General features: G+C 29.8%; 1 pseudogene; it reads right to left on the bottom strand.

Moving 5' to 3' along the window:
* Window positions 1-1,730: 1,730 nt before the first annotated feature.
* On the bottom strand, window positions 1,731-8,065 carry LOC106302376 (annotated as a pseudogene).
* Between the last annotated feature and the right edge of the window lie 2,294 nt (window positions 8,066-10,359).

Raw genomic sequence — 10,359 nt, 5'->3', positions numbered from 1 at the left:
CTTGTTTTGAGTTTTGATATAAAGTGCATCCTCATATGGACATTTGATGAAGCCTTTCTCCTTGAAGTACTTATCAATCCGAGTGTTCCATGCTCTTGGTGCTTGCTTTAATCCATAAAGCGCCTTCTTTAGCCTTAAGACTTTGTCTTCTTCTCCTTTGACTATGTAGTCTTGTGGTTACTCAATGTAGACTTCTTCCTCAAGGTCTCCATTTAAGAAGGCTGATTTGACATCCATTTGATGTATCCTCCAACTCTTTTGGGCTGCCAATGAAATGATTAATCTAACCGTTTCTAAGCGAGCAACTGGAGCAAATACCTCATCATAGTCGATCCCGGCTCTTTGACTATAGCCTTTTGCCACCAATCTTGCCTTGTACCTTTCAACTTCTCCTTTAAAGTTCTTCTTTGCCTTGTACACCCACTTCACACCAATTGCCTTGTGTCCATTTGGAAGTGAAGCTAACTCCCATGTATCATTCTTTTGAATCGACTTGATTTCATCATCCATTGCACTTCTCCATGACTTCTTTTCTTGAGCTTCTTCAAATTTCATAGGCTCGCAATCCGCAAATAGACAAAATAGAGTAAGATTGTCTTGATTTTCGGTTACCTCGTAGATGTCTTGTACACTTCTAAAACGTGGAGTCCTTTCACTTGATCTTTCATCTCCTTGAGAACTTGTTGTTGGTGAAGTTGGTGGTGTAGCTGGCTCTTCTCTCGGTTGCTCCACATTCTCTTCTTCAAAGGATGGAAAGAAGTTGTAGTCTTCATTATTTGATCTCCAATCCCATTCTCCTTCTTCATCAAAGATGACATTCCGACTAATGATTGTCTTCTTTGTTTCAGGATTGTAGAGCTTGTAGCCTTTGGAGTTAGCGTCATACCCAATGAAGATGTACTTCTCACTTTTATCATCTAGTTTGCTCCACTTCTCGTCTGGAACATGAGCGTGAGCAATGCTTCCAAAGACTCTTAGGTGTGAGACTCCAGGCTTCCTTCCGCTCCAAGCTTCTTGTGGTGTTTTTTCTAAAACACTCTTTGTTGGAGAACGGTTTGATATATAAACCGCACAAGCAACTGCTTCTGCCCACAACTCCTTTGGTAGCTTCTTACTCTTGAGCATGCTTCTTGCCATCTCAAGTATTGTCCTATTCTTTCTTTCCGCTACTCCATTTTGTTGAGGGGTTCTTGGCACCGTCAACTGTCTTCGAATGCCATTATCTTCAAAATACTTCAGAAACTCCTTGGACATGAATTCTCCTCCTCGATCTGATCTCATGGACTTGATCTTAAGACCACTTTCCTTCTCAACATGGGCTTTGAACTTTTTGAAATTTTCAAACACTTCTGATTTTTGATTCAAAAAGTAAACCCATGTTTTTCTTGAAAAGTCATCAATAAAGAGAAGGAAGTATTTACTCTTACCAAGTGAAGTTGGTTTGATTGGGCCACATACATCTGTATGTATGAGTTCTAGTCGCTTTCTTGCTCTTGTCTCCGACTCCTTTGGAAAACTCATCTTGAATTGCTTTCCAAGTAAGCAACCTTCACACACTTGATTTGGATGATTGATGCAAGGTAATCCTTTCACCATTTCTTTCTTGTAAAGTAGCTCTAAGCCTCCAGAGTTGAGATGTCCGAATCGAAGATGCCAAAGCTAATATTCCTCCTTGTAGCACACCTTGAGACATCGTGCAATGTCATTTTGAATGTTTAGGACAAACATTCTTAAGCATAATGTCCAAACTTTCCGCAACTATAGCATTTAATGCTTGATTTATCGGACCTTGATTTTGGGTTTCCTCTTCCACGACCTCTTGATGAATTCTCTCCTCTTTGGTTGAAGTTGTCTTCATATGGTCTCTAACCTCATCCATTTACACCACGACCTCGTCCTCGAAGATGACCACCACCACGTCTCGGATGATTTCGGCCAGCTTCTTCCTTTTGATCAATTCTCATCTTGAGAACTTGCTCCACAATATCTTCTTTCTTCTTCTTCTTTTCTTCATAAGCGTGTAGTGATCCAAGAAGTTGCTCCATCTTCATAGTCTCCAAGTCCTTTGTCTCTTCAATTACGGTGACGACATGCTCGAACTTTGAATCCAATGATCTAAGAACTTTCTCCATGATTCTTACCTCATCTAACTTCTCACCATTTCTTTTTAGGTTATTAGCAACTGTCAAGACTTGAGAAGTAATCTGAGATGAGTTCTCGTTCCTTCATTTGTAATGCTTCAAATTCTCCTCTTAGAGTTTGAAGTCGTACCTTCTTAACTTGTTCCGCTCCCTTGTAAGATCTCCGAAGCTTCTCCCATGCTTCTTTGGACGTCCTTGCTTCGGTAACCTTCTCAAATGTGTCTTCATCTAATCCTTGATAGATTAGACAGAGAGCCTTCTTGTCTCTCTTTCTTGAATCTCTCAAACCATCCTTTTGTGTTTGAGATAAACCACCATCATTTTCCGGTTCATTGAAGCCTTTCTCAACTATCTCCCACACATCATGTGCTCCTAAGATAGCCATCATCCTAAGACTCCAATTGTCATAGTTGCTCTTAGTGAGCAATGGAACTTGGAAGGGAATACCATTGTTTGCCATCTTCAAAAGGAGCTTGTAGCTCTGATACCACTTTGTTGGAATGAAAAACTTTGTAGAGATGGAGAAAGTGTTTAAGTGTTTGAAGAGAAAAAAATTTTGTGAAGAAGAAAGCTTTTATAACTTAGAAGAGGATTCTTATTACTTAGATGATTCTTACAAACTTGGATACTTCTTGATGATACAAAATGAAATGGGAGTGAATGTATTTATAGCCTCCAAAGTACAAAATATCTCAAATATTATAATTCTAATTCTAGATAATTCTACCAAAATATCTAGATTTTTATCTTATGGAGGTGGAAGACTTTTCCAGAATTTGGGTTGGGCTAAACATGATTAGTGACTTGTTAGCCCAATAATATGATCCAAATCAAGTTTACTTTTCAACAGATATTTTGTTAATGAATTAACAATATTACATTTAAATATTATTATTGAATTTTTTATTTAGTTTCCTTTTTAAAATTTTCCAAATAACATATATAATAAAAAAAATCATTTATAAAGTTTTAAACAAAAATATCCTTTATATACTAAAGCGCAAGTTGCTTCACCAATCAAATTCTGCCACGTAAGTAATGTTTTAAAAAATATAATAAATAAAACAAATTGAAAAAAAATATTCACGTCAATCCATTCTTTTTTTGCAGTTCCAAATTCTCCTATATTTTTTCAAATGATCTTATCACACGTTCAAAATTAACTTTCACAACTTTAAACAGTTTTTTACATATTTTTATCTAACTTACACACATGACGAATCAAACTAGAACGGATGACATTGGGAAAAATCGGAGCCAATAGGAAAATTAAAGAATTGTGACAGGAATAGTTTTAACAAAAAAGAACTTACTTTTTGTTTCTTAGACTTTTTAGTTTTTAGATTCCTAAAATTTCTCAAATCCCCACGATCACTTTCACGTAACTCCCATATCATGGCACAAAATCTAACAGCTTCATCTTTTTTATTATTGCTTTTCTCTTCCCCTTTTTTTTGTTGAACAATCTTTTCTCTTCCTTCTTCTCCATGTTTCATATTCTTCATCAAATTTTTCCCCAGATTTTCTTAGCATCAACAAAAATCAATAGAGGGTTGTGACTACTATATTCGTGTTCATTTTTTTTATTCTGCACAAATCTGTATCAGTTGATTCTTTTAGCGTGATTCAGATAGAATATGTCACTTAAATACACTGTTCTTTTAAAGTTTTTTTCAATTCTTTTTAAAAGGGCTTTACAAAGCTTATTGCTTCAAAAGAGAAAGACATGAAAATAAGAACACCATTTGCAAATGAGGAAATATTAGAAATTCAGTTATGTCCAACTTTTTTGTAGGCACTACGCAGCAAAAAGAAATTCCGTCCAATAGAGAAGGTAATAGATTCTGCAAACTTTACAGTTCTATCTTCTTTTTTTCATAATTATGACTCGGTTTGTTATTACAAACTAGCTTTAAGTTGCATTTCTCCCACAAGCATTGATCTCACTATATCTTATGTTTTAAGGAATTCTTTACCCGTAAGTAGTAGTAGTACGGGATGGAACACTAAGTACGCTAGATACATCTTAATTCTGATATAAAATTTAAGGAAATTTTTACCCGTATCGTAGTACGGGACAGAACACTAGTATGTATATATAATATGACTTCATTATAACGGAACACATAGATAGATCCTGCATTACCCAATCAAACCTTTGTTGTAATTCTACCCAATGGACAACTTGATAATTATTACACGGTCAACTATGTAAGACAAAGATTTCTAATACTGTAGTTCCTTATCCATAGTTGTTTATTGAATTATCCTTATTATAGATGGAATTATCTTTCTAAATAAAATAAAACAAACAATGAATTATTTTTATTGTAGATGGAATTATCTTTTTAAATAAAACAAAATAATGAACAGACGTTGAGTGTATATATAGAGACTTTTTTTAGAACATATATACAGAGACACTAGGTTAAGATCCGCACCTTGCGTGGGATGAACATTAGATATAAATTATTTTAGATACTATATGTTTTTTACATATTATGAAATAATAAATATATGTTGAATAACTAAAAATTCAGTAACTAAATCGGTGCGAACATATATATTTTATGAATCCAAACAATTTTTTTTTCTATTTGATACGATATATAATTAAATTTAAATAACGTATATAGTATATTTTTAATATTAATGTCTATTAAATGATGCTTTTTGCTCATATGTTTTTTTATCATTTGTATATTTTATAGCAAAAACTTTAAATTACCTATAACAAAAATTTCATTGTGGATTAAAAGTTTTAGTAATTTTTAATTTTTAAAAAAATTAAGTTGTCAATGTTTGTTCAAAGTTTTTATCAAAAGAAATTGTTCAAAGTAAATTTCGAATTAAAATATTTATGTATTTTATATGATATATAGTTTAATTTAAAACGATATATATATGTATCTTTTAATATTAATATTTAATTAAATTAAATTTTGCTTATATTATTTTATAATCATTTGTATCTTGTAACAGTTTTCGTAATTTATATTCGTTTTTAAAAATTCAAAATATAACATATAGAAAAATGTAAATTTTTATTATATGGTTAATGTGGTTTTTTAATTTATTTTTTAAACAAATATGATAGAAGATACATTAATTTTTATCAAATCTTTATTATTCAAAATCATTAATTGTCATATATCCTTTAGACAGATTAAAAAATTTCGTAACTTTTATTTAAGGAAATAATAAAAAACATTAATAATGAATTTATGGTTAGTTTAATATAAAGCTTATTATCTAATTAGATGGACCAACCTATTTCTCTTACGATTCTAAGAATCATCATAGTGATGACACGTGACTACAAAAAGAAGTTGTAATGTTTCTCAATTAATATATAGGGGATGTCATTAGCATCTAAACGTATAATTGGCGTGATTTTTTACGTTCTCATCAAAATAACAGTATCATAGTATTATGGTTACAATATTTACAGTAGCACTAGGTGATTTTTCCGTGCTCATGCACGGATACAACATTTACAAAATAATAAAATCATTGTAATTGGTTAACTTTTTATTTCTATTTATTGATAAGTTTAACTTATTTTGTAGTTTATATATTAGAAAGAAAAATATAATATTGTTTTAAATTACGTTATTTTGTTATCTTAATTAAATATTTGATATTGAGTATAATAATTTGGATCGGTTAGGTTATTTTTGGTATGTTGAGTTGTATATATTTTTCAATTGAATTTTAATTATACTAAATCAGATTCTATATAATTAATTTTATTTTTTCAAATTTCTAAATATGTATTTAATAATTTATATATTTTGTTTTGGCTTAAATTTATGAGAAAAATTTGAAGTGTTGAAATCTTTTAAAACCACGTCGATCATTATAGTTTTAGAACTTAATAGTAACCTAATTACTTTTATTAAATACCACATTCATAGGAAAACAATTTGCTAATGGAATTGGATTTGAGATAATTACTTGTTTATTTTTTCAAATATTGAAACATTCACGTAGTATTAGGCTTGAGAATCTATAATTATGAAAAGAAAAATTATATGAAATTGTGATAGATTTTTTTTAAAAACAAGAGATTGAATAACTATCCAAAAATAAATATTATTTTAGAAAATTTATAATCAAGAGAAAATAATTTTCTCTAGTGTATTAAAGTAAATACTGATTAGTAATTAAATTGACTTTTTCTTATGAAAACAATTATTATAATATAAATGAAAAATATTTAACTAACGTTACTAACAATCGTAGAAAAACGTTCTTAAACAAAAAGTATCCAGAAATTTTTATGAAAGTGAGATTTGTATAAAAGGAAACTCATTTTTTTTAAAAAATCACATGTTTTAAATATCAAAAATCACTATATTTTTGTTTTAAGATTATTTTTGATACTAAATTCCTATATGATATATGATTTTATAAAAAATATTAAGAAAAACGAAAATATAAATAGATAATATTAGTAATGGAAATTAGTAAAATATAGCTTATTAAATTGAGATTTATATAAAATGAAATTTCTTATTGTCAAATTTCATTTTTTAAATATAACAAATCGCTATGTATTTTTACTTTTAAGATATTTCCTTTTTGATACTATTTTTTTTTATACTAAATTTCTTTATGATATTGATATGATTATATATATATACATATATATTAAAAGCAAAGATAAAAATAGTTTATAGATATTTTCCCTTTTTATTTAAAAAACAAAATATTCATAAAAACTAAAATAGAAATTTGATAATGGCAATTAAAAAATAGTATTAATTCATTAAGGTTAACAATGCAATAAGCCATTGTGAGAATTAACGTGAGCGCGACACATAAGAAACTGACTTCTCAAATAATATTATAGCCATTTACCTTATGTAAAAATAAAAACCATTAATATGGCTCACATATGTCATATACAAGCCGTGGTCGTATATATAATTTCGTTTTCTTTTATCATTCCCTCTAAACTGAATAATTCTGAGCATAGAACCCCATCTTCTCACCTCCAAATATTTTTATATTTTGGTGAAACACAGTTTGGAATCATTCATAACTTGATAAATTATCACCCCATGGGATAATGATCAACAAGTTTTTGGTTTTTAAAATTTTTAGAAGCTTATTAACGGAGGCCTACTAAGCAGCTATGTTAGTATATTTGTTTTGAATTACATGTTCTTCAGTTGCTGATTTTTGAACCGTACCGATTTTAAATTCGAGTCTTGGATTGAAAAATTAAGTTAACCATAATTCTAAACCATATTTTTTTATCACATCCAAAATGAGAATGTGACACGGTCATTAATACAAGGTTTTTCATATCTTTCATTTTTGGACATGTTATATATAGTTCTACCAATTTTAAACTTACGAAAATATTCTCATTTTGAAAATTTTAAAAGTTGTTGTGAATAACATATAACTTGCTCTATATGAAAGTGCATTTATATAAAATATATGGGATTTCATGATGCACAAACAATTTCATATGGTTATGGAAATATGCAAAATATTAATTATAGTTTCTATATGTGAAATTATTAGTTGATTCCGAATTTAAATCCCTTATTTCGTGTAGTTCAATGAAAGAATATGTATAGAAACGAAATATTTAATAAATTAATAAAGAAATATTTTGTTTTTTTATTCTGGACCGAGTAACTTACTCAAAATTATCAAATATATATTCAAGTGAATCATATTTTAAATATTCTGCTACATTTGTACAAATAAAGTAAAGAAACACGCAATAACTACGATATATTACTCATTTATTATCTGCTATAGTTATACTATATAAACCATTGCTATATCGTATCCATGATAGTATTTCAAGTTACAAACCTAAATTTTATGTTACCTACAGAACCATTATTGTTCACAATGGCAGCTTTTGATAAGATTTCTGATTTAAAGCCTTTCAAATCCATGCGGAAGATCAATGTAAAGAGTATTCGTCTTCGAAAACAATATTCAATTTCTGGTGGAGAAAATATTGAAATGGTCTTGATGGATTCACAAGTAGGTTTCAAAATAGTTGTCTTTAAATCCATATGTTAAAACATATAATATTATACCTAACATGAGGTGAATTGTTTCTTTTGTTGATATCTTTAGCAACTCCATATCTGAACAATACTTGAATAACCTCATAAATGGATAGTTACAGGTTGAGAAAACTTTCGAAGACAAAAAGTAAAAATTCCCGTGTCTAGATTGCAGGCAAATCATATATCTAACCTGTATTATTTCCTTGATTTGTACTTCAATCTTTGGTTTCCTTCTTTTTTTTTCTTACTCAGAAACCATGTTTTTGGTGGTATTACTCCATTATCTTCTGTAATTTGTTTTGTCTATTACCGACAATATTTAAAAAACGGATCAGGGCCACTTAATTCTTTCAATTAGGACCAACAAATTTTTCTTTTATTAAGAACCCCAAACAATTTGTATTTACTAAGCCCATATAAATTGGACAAGTCTTGGTCTTTTATTATAAAATCAAACACATCATATTAGCTACGATATTAAACGGTAAATTTGCTGAATATTCATAAGAGACAAAAGAATGAAGAATATGTCCATGCTACATTAATACGGGAGGGATGGGACATTTACACATAAACGTGACCGAAATCTCCTTTTAGGCGCGTGCGCATGATGTTGACACTCCAAAACTAAATCTGTCATACTATACTACATACCATATATTATAATCGCACACATGATTTAATTAGTTATGAGAGTGGGTTTCATCAATTACGTTGTTGCGTTTCATCCATTACGTGACTATACTATACATGATTCCGACAAAGTATGGTAGTATAAGCAAAGTGGCATATAGAAAGAACACCAAATGTGGTGAATATGTGGGATATATAAAAACTTATACTACACATAATACAATCTTCTATTATCAACTGCACTAGTTAACCCGAGCAAAAGAGAAACACCTAACCCATGGAACACAATAAAGACCAAAAGATATTACAATCTCTCGTTATCAACTGCAATAGTCAACACAAGAAAAAGAAATGAAGAGGGGGGGGGGGGGATGTAGAAAAAGAAATGAAGGGGGGGGGGGGAGATGTAGGGAATGAAAAGATAACGATTATGATGAGAAAAGAAAAAGGAAGAAGAGGGATGACATACTATACTATGACAATAACATAAAATAGTACTATGATATATTTTAAAGGTGTACATACTGATTTTTTGTGTGCAGAACCAAAAGAAAATATGAAAGATATAACACCAATATACACAACATATGCACCAAACCATGCCACTAGAAAGATCTGAAAAAATAATTTAAAAATATCAATCTTTTCCATATTCTGCATGCAAGAAACATGTAAATGTGAAGAGATGAAGTACTGTAAACTTTCGCCTTACTAGTATAACTTTTAATATTACCATGAATCTGCATTCTATTCTATTTGTTACAACACTATGGAATAGGACATACTAACAAAGAGCATTGTTCTTCTCCAGTGCAACCAAACATCTGATTCTGGGGTGGTGATGAGTGGCGACGGTGTTGGAGGACAAAACAATGGAACTGATGGAGTAGTGAATGAGAAGAATCAGAAGGCAGAGAAGGAGATACAATTTGCAAAAGAGATGGATGAAAAGTGTATCATACTATACTCTAATTTAAAAATAGTACTAGAGACTAACCCGGACACCCGCGCAGGTATTAGTTCTTAAATTTTTATACATTGATATTTATTTTTTATAATTAGTGTTATATATTTTAGATATGTCGTAATATAACTAATTGTATTCAAAAGACCTAGACTGGATCGAGTAATATAGTTATTTTTGGTACAAATATCTGAACCCGTCTCAGATATATTTGTTATTTAAATATTTTTAGGTTCCTATACATCAGTGCCGAACTCATCCAGATCCAGAAGAACTCAACTCAAAATCCACACATAAATTTATAATATTTAAGCGGAGCCCAACTTCAAAAACAAAACGATACCCGAAAAGAACAACCCATACCTAAATGGATAGCCAATGTTCATGCCTAACTCATTTTATAAAATAATAAAATGACTCTTTCTATGTGTTTGGCTAAATTATGTGAAATAGAAAGAGTTTTTTATTTAGTAAAATAATTATATGGAGTGAAAAATTAAGTGACAAGAAATGTAATATATTTTTATTATTTTGATTTAAATTATTATTTTATTCACAAAACATGTATTTTAATTAT

This window comes from Brassica oleracea, chromosome C7, assembly GCF_000695525.1.
Source record: "Brassica oleracea var. oleracea cultivar TO1000 chromosome C7, BOL, whole genome shotgun sequence".
NCBI classification, from domain to species: Eukaryota; Viridiplantae; Streptophyta; class Magnoliopsida; order Brassicales; family Brassicaceae; genus Brassica; species Brassica oleracea.
This window is presented reverse-complemented; position numbering and strand designations above follow the sequence as displayed.